Source organism: Thermobia domestica, chromosome 6 (assembly GCF_964235325.1).
Source record: "Thermobia domestica chromosome 6, izTheDome1.hap1.1, whole genome shotgun sequence".
In the NCBI taxonomy this organism is placed as follows: domain Eukaryota; kingdom Metazoa; phylum Arthropoda; class Insecta; order Zygentoma; family Lepismatidae; genus Thermobia; species Thermobia domestica.
The window spans coordinates 298,626,519-298,648,521 of record NC_137459.1 but is presented as its reverse complement, the minus strand read 5'-3'; the positions used below and the strand labels follow the sequence as shown (position 1 = coordinate 298,648,521).

Sequence of the window (22,003 nt, the reverse complement as noted above, 5' to 3'; positions counted from 1 at the left end):
CATTGTTCTCTGCAGGGTTAGCTCCAATAAACACAACTGGAAATGTACAATTATGGTTTATGTTTTATGGTTATGAGAACGAAGTTACATATCTTCCCTGATGTACAGAACGACCATACTTTTTAAACATTGCTTCTTCCATAATCTGTTTTAGAAAACAGTGTATTCCCGTTACCGTACTCTCAACACCTCTGTGGAGTAGTTTCCGCATAAAAAATGATCTGTCATCCATTTTCCCCAGGATACATATATATATATATATATATGTGTGTGTGTGTGTGTGTGTGTGGATTTGTTTATACCAAGATTCTAATGAAAAACTATTCTTTTAGTGGTATCCGTATTTTTTACCTAATTTCTGGAAAATTAACACTTGGAATTGCGACGTAAACTGCACGTCAACTAAGCTAAGGTGTTAATTTTTCGTCGAATCAGGTTGCCAATGTAACCCATTTATTGTAAAGGTCACATTCAGTAAGTATTCATGATCAGAGTTGAGAGAATTTTTATAGGTGATTCCTCGGCATTTCCAATGTTTCTAGTCGAAAAACTGGATCAGTAACAACTCAGAGAAACTATAAATACAGCGTTTAAAAAGCGGTAGATTACACTTAATAAAAATTAGTGTTACTGCTTGAATGATTTACAAGTAATTCTTTGAAAAACTTATATAGTACTAAGTGCATCTGCGTTAACATCAGAATGACTAGCATGCTCACCTTCGCTGTGCTTGGTTCTGGGTTTGGAGTTAGTTCTAGGTGTTGGCTTAGAATCGTGAGTCAATTTCTTTGTTTATATAATTTTAACGCTCTATGTTATTGTCTCGTAGATTAATGAAGCCAAATGTAAATATGCCAGCCATTCGGTTACTAGGGTAAGTTATGAAACAATTACAGAACTACTTGTATTCGAAAACTTATTGTATTTACAATCTGTTTCTGTTTCATTTACAATCTGTTTCTGTTTCTGTTTCCAGTGGTAAGAAATGATATCAGACCTTACAAGACGGAGGGAACCATTAGTGATGCAGAGACTCAAGTTTGTGAACTCCGTTAGTCTTATAATTTTATAAAAATTAGATGAAGTTTCCCAGTAAGTCAGTGAACTTTGTTGTTTTCTTGGGTTATGAAATTCAGAAGTTAGTTATGTAGAAAGTGTGGACTTTGTTGATATTTTTCGAGTTTCTCGTCCGAGTGACTGTCAATTACTTAGTAAATTTCAACAGTACTTATCAGTATTATAATTATTTTACAAGTGTGCCTGTGATGTATCCAAATGTTGTTGATACATTTTAATCTGTGATAGTTTTAATAATCAAATGAAATGAAAGAAAAAGTGTATATGGTTGAACATACCACAATTATGGAAGGTTCCAACCATTAAGAACAATCTTACGCTGATAACATAATCTGTGATAAACAATGTGATATTTAAAGAATACAGTTAGGTTATAGTTGAAATGTAATGTTTTAAAATATTTGTTTATAATTTTTTAAATAAAAGTTGATACATATATAGCTTTACTTTACTGGCAAAAATATCGACACACAAATACTGAGATAGGTTTGAATGGGTGAAAACCATTATAATATAAGTAACATTCTGTTCAAAATTTGGAAGTTCGTAAATGACAACTACATATCACAAAGCAAGTGTCGCAAAGAGAACTAAGCAGAGTAATGTTATTTTCCACAGATATAATTGTTTATAATCAAATTTTTCTTAAGAAATTTATGAATCAGCAAACTTAAACTCGTTTCTCTCAGAAACAAAATGTATGCTTTTAAGCCGCTATGGTTTTCACCCATTCAACCGATACTTTATATAAAATTTATATAATATATATATATATATATATATATATATATATATATATATATATATATACTCACACTTATGTATGCATTTTAAGTAAGTAATCATATTTCAGATAGATTGCTTGCAAATCTAACAGTCAATGTTAATTGAATTCTGAATCAAAAATAACGGCTTTAAATTTTGATATACAGTGTATATTGTAGTTTTGAATTCCATGTTTGCTCGTTTATATATATTGTAAGGATCCCCACGTTGCCGTACCAGGCAATAACCACGTGTGAACTACATGTGTTAGTAATAAATAAAAAGAAACAGACGACGGTCCCGAAGAGGAGTCGATCACCATCGCCAACAGTCGGAAGGACGAGAATCAACGAAGGAAGCCGACAATACAGGATAAAAAGGACCTGCACGCCTCGACCAACATCAATCTTCCCGGATTGATCGAAACACCTAAAACCCCTCTCACGACGCTTGGTCACCGGGTTCCTTTCCTCTTTCTTACGACGCACGGTCACCGAGAGAGATACCTAATCTACACCCCTCTCACGACGCTTGGTCACCGAGAGTTCCTCACCTCAAAGCCCACGACGCATGGTCACCGGGCTCCTATCTAATCTTACCTAAATATTAGAGGAATACTTATTATAATTTGTGTACATAAAGACTTTTTGTAATAAAAAGGTGAAGGGAAAGTCCAAATCCCGAGTACATGTTATTGCTCTACCCAAGAAATTTTACATGGTAGATGCGTCGGCGTCTATTCACAGACACTAAAAGGACTTTCCTACGGGACGCTCTTTTTATTAACGAAAAAAAAACGGACTTAAAAACTTTTTAACAATACAGTGTAAGTGTTACCAAAAGCAGGATCATATAAAAGATAGTATCCGTATTGTTATAAATACTCTCATTACTCTTAACGGTAGATTGATTCGTTACAGGTGGGCAGGTATTTATGCCGACAACTAGATCTGGGAAAAATACATATAAAGAAAGTGATAACAATATGGCAGAATCAGGCTCCCGTATACCTCTTAATATTCCTCACTTAACTAGATATTCTGATCACAGTACAGACGATCCCGATCGATTTTTCATGCTGTTTGGTCATTTGGCTTTACTTCAGGCTTGGACCCCCGAAAAGAAGAAAGAAATTCTTCCTATGTATCTGCAGGACGTAGCTCTCGACTTTGTCTTACAATTGCAAAATCTGAATCAATTCGACACACTAAATTACGAACAACTGAAAACCAAATTAATTTCTCTGTCCCGCTCAAATTTACCAGCGTATAAGGTGGAATTAGAAATTTTCCAAATTCAACAAAATGAAAATGAATCGGTCGATTCATATTTCTTAAGGAAATTGAGGGCTATCAGACAGCTAATGCCAGAAGCTTCAGAGGAACAGAAAATTCATTTTCTTTCGTTAGAACTACAAAGAAATTTGCTGCAAAAGATAGCGTTAGAATCCTTTCCAACAATCCAGCGGCTGCAGGGTCGACTTCATGAATTCGAAAAAGCTCAAGATCTCATGCAAAAGAGGAATTATGTAGAATTGTCACAGGCAATTCATTCTTTAATCGGCCAACCTAACAGCCCCTCATCACTCCCTTTGTACGACCATTATAGCCAAACGAATCCTAATTCATACTTACCAACCTATATGCAACAGCCAACTTCCAAATCGTTGCCTTCCGCACCTCTATTACAGAATATTTCCCCTCCACAATCAACTTCCTCTCTAGCTGAAGTTTCAAATCCGCACCCCCACCAAAGTCAAAACCCGCCCTCACAACCTCCTCACACGGACCTCACCAAATTAGCTAATCAAATGGCCGAGTTATCATTAATGGTGGCACAGAATGTCATGAAGACCAATTATAAGCGCAACAACGGAGGAAAAAATTGTAAAGGAAACGGACAAAAAGCGGATGCGAAGAATACCAATAAAGGAAGTAACGGTGGTAGAAAAAAAGAACAATTTTGTAAAAGGCGACAAAATATCAGTCTGCTCAATTTGTTACAAGAAGAACCACGGAGCATCCACGTGTTGGAATAATCCAAAAAAATTCCAACCAGGGAAACGCATAGATGGGCTCGCAGGCCAAAGTCAAGCCTCGCGGGCCATTTCAGAAAAGTCGGCGCGGGCCACACAGACACCACCACAATTAAAATGTGATGGCATTCAAGAAGAGCAGGCAACAGCGGAAACTTTTAAGGACACGGACGCCAATTTTTTCACCCAGACGAGCAATAATAAACATCGAGAACATGTTAAGCTGGGAATAGAAAATAATAAACTGTTACTCAATATTAATGTAAATACGAACAGTCTACCAGCTATAATAGATACAGGTTCTAGTCTTAGTCTATGGTCAAGACGAGACGTACCCCCAAAATGTACGCTAATACCATTTCAAACTCGTATCAAGGGCATTGCCAACGAAGTTCTAACTTTAAAAGAAATAGCTTTAATTAAATTTAAAATTGTCACTACCATCTTCTTACATTATTTCCGCATCATAGATGTTGACTTTAATCCGATTTTTGGGAATGACATTCTCACAAGACTTTTCTCTCAAATAGACTTGGAGAATAAATCCATATCATTATATAGAAAACCTAGGAAACCTACGTTTCCAATGGAAAAACAAGAATCGGAAGAAATGTCACGAAACACTACTCACTCTTTGCACTTGCAAAGGAATGCAAACGTCATCACAGCAAGTAAAGTTACGATTCCGGCGAAATCACATTTCTACTTCCCTGTATCGATTCAAAGAGAAACAATTCATGACGCTGCATTTTATATTACTCCACTACAATCATTATTAGACCGATACGGCTTACAGGCAATGACCATGAGAGTACCGAGTAACGACCTTACGTTACTAATTTCCAATCCCACGGCACGAATAATAACGCTAAATAAAGGTACACCAGTGGCGTATACAGAGGAGGGCGTGGAAGAATTTTCATTTAGAGTAGAAGACGAAAAGAAAGCGCACCAATTTCGTACTCAAGAAGAGATAAAGGAAATATTAAAACAAACCGCTAAAACTTTTAACATTAACCTTTTTGATATAAATCCGGATTTACCGGAATACCAGCGAATAGCTGTAACCAACTTATTGTACAAATACAGGGATGTGTTTTCATACAGCCCAGAGGATATAGGCTATTTTAGAGGATATGAACACAAAATTCGTATAGATAAAAGTGCGTCATTTCATCACCGTTCCCCACCGATTCCATTAGGGATAAGAGATCAAATTGATAAGCAGATACAACAGCTGTTAGATGCCAAAATTATAACGGAGACACAGACTAGTAATTTCTCCTCGCCTTTCATTGCGATCAAAAAGCCAAACAGTTCAGATTTCAGGCTTGTGTTAAATCTACAGGCATGTAATAGTTATACAAAATACTTAAGCATACCATTTCAAAATACAGAGGACGTTTTACAGGTTAAAAGAAAAAAAACTAATTTCAACCTTGGACATTTCGCAGTCGTATTTTCAGATAAAATTGCATCCAAAAAGCACTAAATACATGACTTTCGAGGTAAATCATACACGCAAAAGTTATAAATTCCTTAGATGCGTAATGGGTCATTGTTCCTCTTCACAACTATAGTAACTAAATTCTACTAGACGGCTTACCAAAGCGCATAACCAATTTTGCAGATGACATCGTGATCGGTTCTTATACGTGGGAACAACAACTCTCAGATTTGGAGCTTTTATTCCAAAAATTAAGGAAACACGACTTCCGAGCCAACCCCAAGAAGACGCACCTGTTATATAGAGAACTCCCAGTACTAGGATTCCTTGTATCCGGAGAGAAGATAAGCATCTCACCAAAAATTGCAAAGATGATTGTAACGTACCGTTACACTTTTCAAAAAAAAAAGTAATATTCTTTGTTGCTGTTTGAATTATGTATTTAAAACACTAAGGAAATTAACTACTGTTAATTTACATTATCAAGACTTACAAAAAAAAAGAAAAAATATAAAATGTAAAAAGATTTCCTTTCTCCCGTGCGACCTTACGGTCGAGAGTTTTTTTCTCCCATGCGACCTTACGGTCGAGTTAGGATTACTAGTGGTGACCTTTGTTTCTTTGCGCATGACCGCAGCTGACTTCTCCAAGCTCCCACCTTTGTGTGGTAACTTGGAAGGAAGCTGCCCTGTGGATCGGATCATGACTAGGGATTGCTGTGTTCGTTACGAATTTGTACTTGTTGGATTGCTTGTGACCTCGCTTTGTGTGCTTGCATGTTTCTATGTGGTCTCGCTTTCCATGCTTGTCAAAATGGAGTGGCAGTGAAATAGGAATCCAGTCAGTTGATAAAGATTATTGGATTTTTCGACGAAATATTATTATTATTTGAAGAACAGTGCAAAACAAGAATAATTTGTGCTATGAGGAGTGAAGTGTTGTTCGAGTTAATATATTACGTATTGGAATTCTGAGAAGTATGCAATTTTTCGTGTGCTTCTGTTAATTGCTGTTGGTTTGTTTTAGCAGCTGTTGCCTTAGAGTGGTTTGACGAAATATTTTTTTTTTTTTTGTTTTTTGCGAGGGATGTGTAAAAATATATTTTTTTTAAATTAGTAATGGAATTGTATGCATGAGAGGTATCAATTTCTTTTCCCTCTTGGGATATTAAGTGGATCTGATTTCGGACTCCGGAGGTCCCCAGGCCCGGTGATTTCTCTTTATGCTATTTTCTCCTCATAAAATGAAAATTATTCTTGTTTGCATGGAGTGGTCCAAAGTCAATTGAAGCTAGGAATTATTCCAGAGAGGTAATATATTACTAAGGAAAAAATGAGGTGAGTGTTAAAACTTTGTACTAAGTTAGTTCCTGTTTAAGTCCAATGTTTGTGACGTCTTGTGTGGGTTGTGTAATTGCCTCCAAAATAGAGAGTAATTGGCTTGCTTAATTCTCAAAGAATAAGGATTCATTACGGTTGTCCCTGTTCCAACTGAAAATCCAGGGGAAGCGAGGTGGAGGGTTTGGACCCAAAACCTCAGTTATATGAATTTTGTCTTTTTCAGGTTTGGTCACCAGAATCTGCGATTTCAAAAATTATTTTCTTGGAATTATTACGCGTGAAGTTAAATAATATTTTTTGATTAAAAATAATTAGAGAGGAAATAACTTGCTTGGAAATTAATATCCGAGTCTCAGGCATCGGAATAATAAGTAATATAATTATTGAAAAGGATATTTTTTCTGGATTTAAGGAAGTTATTAATTTATTTGTTGGATTAATAGCTGCTTTAATAATTTCTTGACTAGATCAGAGAGTACAAACACAGGAAGGAAATCTTTACTAAAAAATGGTAGAAATAAATTAAACTTGATAGTTCGGAAGCTTTAATAGGTAAAAATTAGGTCTGAAGAAGGTGAGGTCTTGGACTGGCCTCAAACGTTAGTGGATAATCTGAATTTGTTGCATTTAATGGAAGAGGTCCTGGACTGGCCTCCGACGACTGTAAACTGAATCTGGAATTTTGTACCTTTAATGAGAGAGGTCCTGGATTGGCCTTTGTGTGCATTGTATCCAATGATAATTGAAATTTCATCCAAGAAGGAATTGACATAATTATTTCAATACAATTATTTTTTTTTAAATTAAATATTTTTTTTTTGACTACCAGGAAGAAGAAGAATTTTTTTGAAATCTGTATTATTAATTGTAAATAAAATTATAAATCTGATTTGTTGTGTTTCTTATTGAATTTATACTGCTTTTTTGTGATTTTGCCATATTGCCAAACCTCTGGATTTTCATTCCACCAGTAATTCTTGAGCATGTATCTGGTCCGCGCAAAGCCCTTTCTGTTGGCTAGATCGTTCGACGTATTTCCCGCGTTGCAGTGATTGGGCCTGGATAGGGGCGTTACATCTGTGGCTTCCTTCCAAGTTCCACACAAAGGTGGGAGCTTGGAGAAGTCAGCTGCGGTCATGCGCAAAGAAACAAAGGTCACCACTAGTAATCCTAACTCGACCGTAAGGTCGCATGGGAGAAAAAAACTCTCGACCGTAAGGTCGCACGGGAGAAAGGAAATCTTTTTACATTTTATATTTTTTCTTTTTTTTTGTAAGTCTTGATAATGTAAATTAACAGTAGTTAATTTCCTTAGTGTTTTAAATACATAATTCAAACAGCAACAAAGAATATTACTTTTTTTTTTGAAAAGTGTAACGGTACGTTACAAATTCTTGCACTTATTTCAAGCATCTTTAATTCAATGTCCAGATAGTCCAATTCACATTGAACCGCTGCATGACTATACCTAGAAACAAACCCATCCTCGCATATAAATAATGACGCCATGAATCCAGATAAAACTCCTAAATCCGCCTTTTCAGCAGGTGAATCCCCAAAAGATTTTTGGTCCTCAACGTTTTTTATATCTTTTAACTTACCGTTTGGTTGAACCAATCTCTTGTAGTTTAACTTCAATCTTTTTAGTCCACCACGCAAATTCAAGCAATTCCTAAAGTAGTCAATAACCGAATTCGTCGATCTCAAAAACGGTGTACCCAGTAAACACGAACAGGGTAACTCTTTAACCACCTTAAACCATACCCTCTCAAAATGACCTGAGAGATTTACGTTCACTAGAATTTCCATGTTCGTATAAAAATTAAGTCCTGATGGTGCATTAACCAACTTCTCTGGAGTAGATTTAATAAATCTCTCCAACCCACAAGCTTGAACCAAGTCTAAACGAATTATATTAAAGCTTGAGCCACCATCAATACAAATATCGGACAAGCGTCCATGAATCCTCCCAACTACAAAAGAAGCCACAGTGTCAAACATCTCACATGGAATGGTTACTGCTGAATTTTTAATTTTCTTTGAATAATCAGACTTTTCAAAACGATCCTTGTATATTCCTCGAGCCTGAGACTTAACTTTCATCTGACTCTGAACATCAAATGAATTAGGTTGATCAAAATGTACATTAGTATTATGTTTTCCAGATTTTTCAAAATTTTTGGAATAACTAACATCAGGATTTTGGTTAAACATTACTAAATTCGATTTCCTTCTAGAAATGCCCATCTCCTTATTATATTCCGTCTGATTTCTAAATTCTAAATCATGCCTTTCAGCAATTTCCAATAACTCTAACCTAGACACTGGAACATAATTATTTAACATTTTAAATTTATGATTTGGGTTCATCCCACTAATCATTACATTAACCATGTCGTACTCATTTACCCCGAATTGCAAAATATTCATAGCAATAAATACTGATTTGACATACTGATAAACCGATTCTGACAATCGCTGACGCCTATATATTTTCTCAGAAATAAATTGATGTAAACAAACTGGGGTAATAAACAGACCCACAAGCCTGCCTCTTAATTCACTCCAACTCATTTGATTATTTAAGGCAAATAATATTTCTTTCAAAAAAGCTCCTTGACACTTTCCAATTAACAATGACAGAATCATATTAAGAGAGTAACTAGTGTCTAGTAAAGTCTCTTCAATTTTGGACAAAATGTCAAATACAAGTACGCTATCGCTACCATCGGTTAACTTGACATCCTTAAATTTACATTCAAGAAAGTCGTTCGTTCTCTTAAAGGTATATTTCAACAAAAGATTATGTTCGAAATGCGAGTCTTCATTAATATTACCAAGATTTGGCAACCCTGCATTTACATCACCCCGTAACGGAGGTTCTCTAGTGTAATATAAATGCCTATTATTATGACTTAACCTAGGTGTTAAATTTCTCATCAAAGAAACTCGCTTATAATAATCTCTTAAATTTAGATAACCAGATGGCGATGATAATCTATTAGCCTCTGACGATCTAAATTCAGATGGAACACAACGACCTAATTGTCCTGAATTATCAAAGGGCTCACTAAAATTTACCTGTCTGTGATCACGAGCAGTTTCATTTACACTGCCGACATTAGCTAATCTACTAAAATTATTAGCAAAATTCTGAGGGCTCACTCCAGATTCTAAATCAACATTCAAGGTTGATGAGCGTCTTCTAGCAAAGCTATCAAAAATGGGTGGAGTCAAAGACATATTCACCTGACCACAGTCAGACCTAGTCTCAAGGTCCATAAAACCGGTACGGTCGAGGGTTACAAATTCTGAATTCTGTTCAGGAATGTCAATAGATACATAATCCCTTGGGCTACACATGATATTCAATAATAAATAAATAAATATCACTTCAAACATTTAACAACCAATTATCATCACAAATGTACCCACTAACTACTGACACTACAGTCGAACCAAACATAAGATCAAATGGAATCAACCTAACAAACACCTTCCTTGCTTACCTTTGCTAATAATGAAAATTTATTACAAGCTTCTTTTTTTTTTCAACTGATGACGAAAGATACTCAATAACACATTAAAAAATTTTCATATATCGAAAAAAGTTAATATTAAATTCAAAATTTATTATGACAACGCTAATAACTATATTAACCACAAATTAGACGCGATCAAGAATTTTAAAAAGCCGACTACGAAACGCATACGTAAGAGCTTTATTGGCCTATGCTTTTATTTACGAAGTCATATCAAGGACTTCACGACCAAGATAGAACCTTTCCAGCAGCAGCTTACTAAAAATGCCAAATTTAAATGGACAGAAAAACACGACGAATTATTCGAGAAACTGAAAGAAGACATTTTGAATGCCCAATATGCAGATTCCACATGCTAGCACAAACATACACACACACAAAAAATAATCCAGTGGCTTATTTTTTTCTACGCCCCGGGGGTGTAAGGATCTCCACCTTGCCGTACCAGGCAATAACCACGTGTGAACTACATGTGTTAGTAATAAATAAAAAGAAACAGACGACGGTCCCGAAGAGGAGTCGATCACCATCGCCAACAGTCGGAAGGACGAGAATCAACGAAGGAAGCCGACAATACAGGATAAAAAGGACCTGCACGCCTCGACCAACATCAATCTTCCCGGATTGATCGAAACACCTAAAACCCCTCTCACGACGCTTGGTCACCGAGAGGTACCCATCCTTATACCCACGACGCTTGGTCACCGGGTTCCTTTCCTCTTTCTCACGACGCACGGTCACCGAGAGTTCCTCACCTCAAAGCCCACGACGCATGGTCACCGGGCTCCTATCTAATCTTACATAAATATTAGAGGAATACTTATTATAATTTGTGTACATAATGACTTTTTGTAATAAAAAGGTGAAGGGAAAGTCCAAATCCCGAGTACATTTTATTGCTCTACCCAAGAAATTTTACAATATATATATATATATATATATATATATATATATATATATACAGTTTCTTTAAACATAAGATTTGACATTTTCACATGCAAATCTTTAAGATTTAATATCAACCCAATGGGATTTCAAATTGTCACACTATTTGTTTACATATTTCAAGCAATCCTGCCACGTGCATAATTTACTAAAAGTTCACAGCTGTTGGATCTCAAATTACTTACTCTAATTACTTTGTTGAACTATGTAATTCTAAGCTAAGGAAAACGTTTATCTGTGAGTAAATTAACAAGATTTTAGGAGTAAAATATTCGTTGAGGACTACTATGCGTCATTGATACAGGGTTCCTCTACGAATGAAAGGTTGTGAGTTCAATCACAGGATTGGGGGGGTGCGATGGCTCAGTGGTAGAGCATTCTCCTCCGGTGCTTGGGGTCCCTGGTTCGATCCCAGTCGTGCCGTGTGGACTTCGTGGTGCTCGTGGATTTTCTCGGGGTTCTGCCGTTTCCTCCCACTTTCTTCATTCCACCATTTCACTCATCTCTCATCATCACCGTCTCCTTTAGCCTAACCGGCATAAGCGTTCCATAAAATACTAGTGTAAAACTTAAAGATTTCACTTCATTTTTTCATTCACAGGATATATGTATTTTTTCTGGACAAACTTACGTTCCTAAGTTTCCTCGGAATATTTTTGTTTCATATCCCCTGTCTCTTTATGCATACTTCTTCAAAATATAAATGCACGTCTGATTTTTTAAAGTCCCTTAAAAGTGTCGGTTTGGCAAAAAATGCATTCGAAGTAATAGGAGGGGGTCATAGGAAAAAATAACGAGACTTCAGAACACAGCTCAAAGTTCGCTGTTTGAAATACTCAGCTTCTCCTTTGTTATTTAATGTAGTGATACAATTAGAACAAAATAATACTTTGACAAATGCAGAAAACTTGTTTGTATATAAAAGATAAATGTTTTACGATCACAAGTATCTGTATAAAAAGAATCTCTATCCATATAACAAGAGCAAACTTTTTAGTTATTGAGATAACCATGCCTGTTAAGTTGTTTCTTTCTGTGGGAATTCAATACTTTTGAATCTGGTTCGAATCCCTCTCAATGCTTTTATTTGTTTTTATTTCGTAACATTTAGTTTATTCTTGCTGTACAGTTTTATACTGTGTGTGTTACACGGAGTTGATTGAAAACTTTCTAACCTATCCAAAAATAAGTAGTCATAAACTTTTCTATATATCCCAGTGTGATTCCTCCTTAGTACAAATCACTTCTTGCATCGACCCATAATATTTTCGTAAACTTGAAAGTAAATCTGGAGTTCTAGTGTTCAGGAAATCATTGTTAGCCATAATAACTCATCACTAGTAGAACGTAGTTTATTATTACTATTATTATTAAACCAGGAAACAGGAAAAATAAAGGTTTGAGGGTATTAAAATAGATGAGACAATATTTTATTTCTTCGCAGTTTGTTGTTACACCTATGGACTTCATATTGCCTTGGTGCATCAGAACGATTTTAGAAACTTTTCACGGCGATCTCACATTTTTGATCACTTAAACGCCTTAATAGTTCTTAATAGTATACTCCAGTTACATGTCACTATTTGCTATAGAACATATCATAAGAACGCTCTCAGAGTTCCATAAAACACTGGTCATCACGTTGCCCTGAACAATCTCATTCTTTTAAGAGTGGAGATAAGATGTGTTTTGTACTGCTTTCAAACCTGTTTTGTCTCAGATTCAAAGTGGTGGATGTAAGTGATATTCTGAGTTACGAACTTTATTAAAACCTGCTTGTATTCTCTTCGTAAAGAAAATGATGTCCTTATAAGTGAGCACTCGGTTATTGTTTCCTATAGAAGAGTTTGTCCGGGGAGGGATCAAAATGAGTTGGGGCCACACTTGGACACTATTTGATATATCTTAGCTCTGGCCAGAGCGATGTTTCAACTCCGAGGAAAGAGGGAAAGAATTATATCTGGAAAGAACACTAAACTCGCTGCCGACTGTGTTCAGCATTCAGATTTAAGAACCGGTCTCGCCAATATTTTCCTAATGCTCTGCTAATGATTTGTGTGTTCAGTACTTCATCAGAAGGTGTTATAATCTCTTATACGAAATGCCAATAATTTCTTTAATTCTTCAGAGGCCTTCGGTTCTTCAATATCATGTCATGGATGACATCAGTGTTTTCTGGGTCAGTATTGTTGAAAGTGCACCGGAGCAAAGTTCATCATCATCAATGAACTTTTGACACTTTTGGAAATCTCCATCTCAATTTCTCACACTAGCATTGGAAGTTGCACGGTTCCTCAATGATTGACACACATCAACATAAATTTTCAGGGTCATATCTCCTTGTAGAAGTACTCAATAACAGCTCGGTTTCTCGCTCGCTGCTCCTTGGTCATGTCTATTCCCAGAACATTCTATCGATTTGCAGGGCTTCGGCAAAAATAATAAACACCGACAACGTTTGGGAGATGATTTCTGACACCAAGATAAGACAAAAAGTATAGATCAACCTGGATGCACAAATGCTTTTAGGAGTTATAGGCTGCCGAAAACAGCCTATAATAAACGAACTTTAAAAGTCTATAATTCCAAAATTGTGGGACCTACCGTACTTGTGTCAAGACTTCACTTAGGAACTAATATGTGCGCTATCCAAAAATATATGTTTCAGAATCCAAAGGTACTACGGGTACGGCTATGGGTATATAATTGGAAATATTCTCCAACTACTTTTATAAAAATTGTTGCGGAAGTACCTCAGTTTTCTGAAAGTTGAATATTTGGATCGGACACATGGACACATACTAGTTCTTGAATAACCCGACTATGGTAGGTCCCATAGTTTTGCAGGTATGGACTTCCAAAGTTCATTTTTTCATGTTTTCGGCAGCCTATAACTCCGAAAGGAAGCATTTGTGCACCCAGGTTGGTCTATACTTTTTGCCTTATCTTGGTGTCACGAATCACCTTCTAAACATTGTCGATGTTGTTTTGAAACACTATATACCGGTATATATACAGTGCGTTCCACGAATAACACTAAGGTCCACCTCCTGAAGAAACCAAGGCAAATAGAAACATGAAACCTTTTGGAACCTTCAAGGGACATAAAAGGCAACATTATGCTGAGAAGGAGAATCCCCCACAAAGAGGGCTAAAGGGGGGTTACTGGGGGTAACTCAAAAATTTTAAATAGCAACCCCCATCGTGTGGTACCTCGTTTGAAAGGTAATCACGAGTAAAGACCACTTGTGAAAATTGTAAGTCGCTAGCATGTCCGTAGCCAACATGGCGGCCATCCGTAAAGGACGGTCGAAGTGCGTTCAACGAATAACACTAAAGCTCGTCTCCAGAAGAAACGAAGGCAGATAGAAACATTAAACCTTTTGGAACCTTCAAGGAACTTAAAAGGCAACATTATGCTGAGAAGGAGAATCCCCACAAGGGGGTTACTGGGGGTAACTCAAAAATTTTAAATAACAACCCCCATCGTGTGGTACCTCGTTTGAAAGGTAATCACGAGTAAAGACCACTTGTGAAAATTGTAAGTCGCTAGCATGTCCGTAGCCAACATGGCGGTCATCCGTAAAGGACGGTCGAAGAAACATTGCAAACCTGTAAGCAGAGAGTAACATAGTATGATTTGGAAAATACCTCATTAATGCAGGAGATGCTCGAAGTGTGCACCGCCCACTTCCTGGCAGTAATGTAAACGTTGGACGAACTCCTCTCGAACACGGGTAAAAGTCATTACCGGTATAGAATGACAGGCATCAACTATGCGTTGGCGCAACTCCGCAATGCTGTTCGGCTGCGTGCGGAACACTATAGTCTTCAAATAGCCCCAGAGAAAAAAGTCGGGTGGAGCAAGGTCTGGCGAACGGGCTGGCCATTCAATGGTGCCGCGACGACCAATCCATCGTCGCGGAAACCCACTATCTAAATAGTCACGAACAAGGCGGTGAAAATGGGCAGGACAGCCGTCATGCTGAAAAACGGGCGGAATCTCTCCAAATTCTTGCGGATTCTCTTCCATTGCCTCGACAATCAACGGTGCAATAAAGTCTTGCAGCAGCGCCAGGTACTTCTCACCCGTTAATATTCCATCGATGAAGAGGGGCCCGATTATGTGATTACCTAAGATACCCGCCCAGACATTCAGCGACTCTGGGAGTTGAGTGTTGCCTTCACGAAATACATGAGGGTTTGTGTCACACCAATATCGGCAGTTATGCCTGTTGACCTTGCCATTCAAGTAGAACGTACTCTCATCGCTGAAACACACGTTTGTCAGCACAATGGTCCCACGTGCCAATGCCTCACACATCTGCTCACAAAACTCGATACGCATATCGGGATCATGTTCACTTAACTCCTGGACCATATGTAGTTTGTATAGATGGAAGGTATTTTTTTTTTTAAGATTCTGTTATGTCGTTGTGCGTGACACACCACACGTTTGAGCCATAGTTGTTATGGACTGTTGAGGATGCACATTCAGCTCCGCCAACACTTGTATCTGTGTTTCTTCCGTAGCAAAACTAGGGTTTCGAGGCTTTGGGGCATTGGTCACACTGCCTGTCGTAAAGAATTTGATTAATAAATGGCGTACAGAAGAAACACTAATTGGGTTGCGCACATTTTGTTCATTGAACAACCGTGCTGTTGCACTGTACGAACGATTCGTAGCACCAAAGAGTAACACAATTTCAATTCTCTGTTCAAGAGACCACATTATGTATGCAATGTAGGATGGTCAAACGCACTAGCACAAACACACGTCTACGTCCTTCAGACCTACTGTTCCGGGTTGTAATGTAGCGCACTGTTGGTCGGAAAAGCACATCTGATAGTGGTGCACGAGTAAACAGAGTAGCTTTGCTAAAGTACATGTGTCCAACACCAAAGCGCCAACACGGGCAACTCGTCGTCATGAACTACATCTCCTCGTCCGTAAGAGTAGCAGTTCGACAGTAGCGCAATGGTAAAGTGTTGGTTCAGTACACGTGCGGTCCGGGGTTCGAGCCTCGGAGGGTTCAGATTTTTCAATAATATTATGGTACTCTCTTTTCTATCGGTTTCAGTTCAATTTGCATGTTTTGTATTTGCAATTCTGTTATAGTGTTAGTTGTGTGGTATGTGTATTGTGCATTCGTTCCGAACTAGACCTACGTTAGACTTTAGAGTTTGTTGTGGACACGGTCTAATCTCTATACACGATTACTTTTCCAGCGAGGTACCACACGATGGGGGTTGCTATTCAAAATTTTTGAGTTACCCCCAGTAACCCCCTTTAGCCCCCCTTGTGGGGGATTCTCCTTCTCAGCATAATGTTGCCTTTTATGTCCCTTGAAGGTTCCAAAAGGTTTCATGTTTCTATCTGCCTTCGTTTCTTCTGGAGACGAGCTTTAGTGTTATTTGTTGAACGCACTTCGACCGTCCTTTACGGATGGCCGCCATGTTGGCTACGGACATGCTAGCGACTTACAATTTTCACAAGTGGTCTTTACTCGTGATTACCTTTCAAACGAGGTACCACACGATGGGGGTTGCTATTTAAATTTTTTGAGTAACCCCCAGTAACCCCCTTTAGCCCTCCTTGTGGGGGATTCTCCTTCTCAGCATAATGTTGCCTTTTATGTCCCTTGAAGGTTTCATGTTTCTATCTGCCTTGGTTTCTTCAGGAGGTGGACCTTAGTGTTATTCGTGGAACGCACTGTATATATGCACGTACGTACGTACTAGCTTGAACTATCCATATCAATTAGAATGATATGTCACTAATTAACACAAATCAACAGTAGTAATAATAATATCGTCCACTCCATAACATTACAATATACGTAGTACTTGGTATGTGTGAATCGGCTTCGCCAACTTTTACATGGCATCAGATCAATTCGAATTAAATCAAAATGGATATATGGACTCAATATCGTACGAATAGATTCTATTTCCGTCCTTATCTTTATAGAAAAGCTGGAAATTTCAGAAATCTATACACCTTGCAGTTTTAATTCTGATCATCATGGATCAAACACTATAATAGATAGAGAAAACTCTTTAGTAAGAATTCAGCGTGTGAAGAACAGGTTCCATCTTCGACCTTATCCCTCTATTGCAGCCAAAAGCTATAGATCTACAAGTTTTGTTTTTTTAATATTAAAACCCATAGTTTCAAACTCTACCGTTGTTTCACAATACGCAACGACATCCATTTGTTCATTGAAAGGAAAAAATGAACTGAACAATAATTTAAGTTGTCAGTTAATACTACTAATAGAACTTGAAAACATTTACTTTAACACGTATAACGGTTTTCTAAATATCTATTATCTATTTTTATTATCACTACTACTGCTTGTATAATCATATTGGGTTGTTTATTTGATCCAAGAGGGTCTAACTTTAACAGAAAGAAACTTCTCATCGTAGTTGTCTTTTTAAATAAATCGTACACCAATTCATATTTATAGTTTTATTATTATTTTACTTTGAATAGAAATCAGTCGTTCCATTCAAGCGTTATTACTTAGTGTAGGTTCTTAGGTATTTATTATTATTAGTTTTGAAAGTGCGTTCCACGGATGCAGCTGTAGTAGAAATGTTAAGGAGAATGCAATAGGCTACTGTTATGATATTAGAATAATAGTATATAGGATCAGCAACCGGCGCTGTAGCGTTCGGTCCGACAAACATTGGAGCGATCGCTCCAGTCTTAACGCAACATAATATGCAATCGGTGAATTCAGTTGGAAAACCCTCTTATTCTCAGTGTTCTATTTTATTGAATATAGGACAACCACATTTAGAATTCAATAGTCAACGAATTCTTATCTGGCACACAAGTAGGTGGGCGACACTTGACACCCGGTAGTTGAAAAATCGCCTTTTTTTCCAGGGTCTCCTGAGAGCAAGGACTCAATTTTCCACTGTCTCACGATACGCTATGACCCACGCCCCGTCCACCCATGGTCTTTTACGACCTCCATTTTAGGGGTATATTCATTCTCTTTTATGAGCACTTTTTAGGGGGTGTATTCATTCCCTTTTATGAGCAATTTTTAGGGGTGAACTCGTTCTCTTTTATGAGCATATTTTCCAACCCCTATTTGTACATAGCAGAAATTACACTGAGACTATGAACACACAGCAGAGCAGATAATACATAGCACAGCTAATAAAAGAGTATGGCTCATTTTTCAACCCTTATTTTATCATAACACATATTACATAAGACTACGAGCACATACTCCAACCCTTATTTAAACATATCAGAGAATACATGGAGACTACGAACATAGCACAGATTACATAGCAGAGCTAATAAAAGAGTATGGCTTATTTTTTAATCCCTATTGTAATATAGCGGAAATAGCAAACACCTATGTAACATAGCAAAGAGTACCAACATAATAGAGGGGTGTACTCGTTCAACCCCTATTTATACATAGCAGAGGTAATAAAAGAGTATGGCATATTTTCCAACCCCTATTTTAACATAGCAGAAATTACACTGAGACTGCGAACACACAGCAGAGCGGAGAATACATAAGATTCGTTCCACCCCTATTTGAACATAGCACAGCTAATAAAAGAGTATGGTTCATTTTTGAATCCTTATTTTACCCTAACAGAAATCACACAGAGAGTACGAAACATAGCGAAGATTAAACATAGTCCATTTTAGGGGGTGTAGTCGTTCCCTTTTATGATCATATTTTTCAACCCCTATTTTAACATAGCAGATAACACATAAGACTACGAACACATAGTAGAGCAGATAATCTTTAACACTTTTCCACCCCTATTTTTACCATGGCAGATAATACATAAGACTACGTAACATAGCAGGGGTGTACTCGTTCCAACCCCTATTTTAACATAGACAATGAGCACATTATAACAAAGATTACTGAACCGTCCACCCACGGTCTACAGATAGTCATTTTAAGGGGTGTATTCATTCTCTTTGATGATCACTTTTTCCACCCTTATTTGAACATAGCAAATTCATTTCACCCCTAATTGAACATAGTAGAGATGTATTCGTTTAGGGTGTATTCATTCTCTTTTATGAGCACCTTGAACCGGCGACCCACGGTCTTTTACGATCTCCATTTTAGGGATGTACTTGTTCCCTTTTTAACCCTTATTTCCATCAGAGGCTACGGACATAGCAGATTACATAGCAAACGGGGTGTACTCGTTCCAACATAGCAAAGAATTCTTTTTTACCTGGTCTTATAGTTTATGTGGGATACGCCCTTTCTATGACAATTTTAACCGATTTGGGTGAAACTCGGTATATGGGGGTGTTCGGACATGCTGATTACAAATATCATACTTATTTTTATCTGGGTCCTATAGTTTATGTGGCATACGCCCTTTGTATGACAATTTTAACCGATTTGGATGAAACTCAGTATATAGGGGTTTTCGGACATGCTGATTACGAATATCATACCTATTTTTACCTGGGTCTTATAGTTTATGTGGGATACGCCCTTTCTATGACAATTTTAATCGATTTGGATGAAACTCGGTATATGAGGGTTTTCGAACATGCTGATTACGAATATCATATACTTATTTTTACCTGGGTCTTATGGTTCATGTGGGATACGCCCTTTCTATGATAATTTTAACCGATTTGGATGAAACTCGGCATATGGGGGTTTTCGGACATGCTGATTACGAATAACATATTTATTTTTACCTGGGTTTTATAGTTTGTGGGATACGCCCTTTGTATGACACTTAAAACCCAATCACTCGTAAACGAAGCAACATATTGAGGTGGTGTTTCCACATTTAGCAATTGGTCATCAACTACTACAAGTTCCAAAAATAATGACCATCAAGGTCAAAGGTCAAAATACTTAAAACCTATTAACTCGGAAACGGATCCACATATTGAGGTGGTGTTTCCACATTTAGTAATTGGTCATCAGGTACTACAAGTTCCAAAATAATGATCATCGAGGTCAAAGGTCAACATACTTAAAACCTAATAACTCGAAAACTGTGCAAAATATTGAGGTGCTGTTTCCACATTTAGTAATAGGTCATCAGGTACTACAAGTTCCAAAATAATGATCATCGAGGTCAAAGGTCAACATACTTAAAACCTAATAACTCGAAAACTGAGCAAAATATTGAGGTGCTGTTTCCACATTTAGTAATCGGCTATCAACTACTGCAGGTTCCATAATAATGACCATCGAGGTCAAAGGTCAACATACTTAAAACCTAATAACTCGAAAACGGAGCCACATATTGAGGTGGTGTTTTCACATTTAGTAGTTGGTCATCACGTACCACATGTCCCAAAATAATGACCACCGAGGTCAAAGGTCAAAATTCTTAAAACCTAATAACTCGAAAACGGATCCACATACTCAGGTGGGGTTTGCGCATTTAGTAATTGGTCATCAGGTACCACAAGTTCCAAAGTAATGACCATCGAGGTCAAAGGTCAAAATACTTAAAACCTAATAACTCGAAAACGGAGCCACATATTGAGGTGGTGTTTCCACATTTAGTAATTGGTCATCAACTACTACAAGTTCCAAAATAATGACCATCGTGGTCAAAGGTCAAAATACAAAACAGAATGACTCGAAAATGGATTCACATATTGAGGTGCGGTTTCCAAATCTAGTAATAGGTCATCAACTAGTACATGTTAGAAAACGTACTGCCTTCCGAGGTCAAAGGTCAAATATTTAAGCCTTAATAACTCGTAAACGGAGCCAGCAAGAGGTTTCTGTGACCTATTCAATTTTTTGTTCCAAGCAGAAAAATTGAGGAATGAATAAATTTTACTGACTTATTTGCTATTGTAGTAACGAGAAAAAAATCAAAACAACGCCATTTTTAACTAGCTCAGAATTTCTGTACATTTTGGGTTATTCAAAATAAACGAAAAAAATAATTTGGATGGACTAACGAAAAAGAAAGCAAAGATATGCCATTTTAGCTAGCTGAGAATTTAAAGAAACAAAGGGAACCTACTCAATTTTCTATCAATGAGAAATGCCATTTCATCTACCTCAGAATTTATGTGCCTTTTTGTGCTAAGGTCTGTTTTAACTCTTCTTGACTAATTAAATAAACGAAGGAATATTGTGCCAATGAGAAATGCCATTTTTCTAGACCATGTTCTAATATTTAAACAAACGAAGGGTTGAATTTGAGTGACCTATTCAATTTTGCGCCAATGAGAAATAACGTCGTATTTTAAATCACTTTGTACTATTTAAATAAACAAACAATCGGATAAATTTAACCGGCTCAGAAGTGTACTATTTAAACAAACGAAGGTCTCTTGATTGAGATTTCCAATTTTGTAGCAAGAAGGACTATTTTCTAACTAACTCAGAATTTCATTTCATTTTGTAATACTCAAATTTGGATGGAGTGTTTAGTTTTGTACCTAACAAAATAAGAAAAAGCAGTGAAGAACGAATAAAATTTGGATGGACTATTTTCTTATGTACCAACAAAAAATGGAGCACCAGCGACAAAGAAGAAACCGAAGGAGGAATAAATTTGGGTGACCTATTCAGTTTGTACTAAGCAGAAAAAAAAGAAGAAGGATCAGCATTCTATACTTTTTTCTGCCATTTATTGGGGGTGTCCTATTTCTTATTGTGCCAACGAGACCATTTTTAACCGACTTAGAATTTGTACCAAACAGAAAAGAGCTACACAAATAAACAAAGCAATCAATTTTTAACTAGCTCAGAATTTCTAGACCATGTTGTACTATTTAAACAAACGAAGAGATAAATGTGTGTGACCTATTCACTTTTGTACCAAGCAAAATAAGAAAAAGAAGTGAAGAACGAAT

General features: G+C 37.0%; 1 protein-coding gene across 2 annotated transcripts in view; it reads left to right on the top strand.

Moving 5' to 3' along the window:
- Rad17 (Rad17 checkpoint clamp loader component) overlaps nt 1-1,515 on the top strand; it is a 99,500-nt gene extending 97,985 nt beyond the window's left edge. For both annotated transcript variants that reach the window (XM_081762900.1, XM_081762901.1), the window contains exon 14: nt 977-1,515. The gene's annotated coding sequence lies outside the window, so the exon portion shown is untranslated. The remainder of the gene's footprint in view (nt 1-976) is intronic.
- The last annotated feature ends 20,488 nt before the right edge of the window (nt 1,516-22,003 follow it).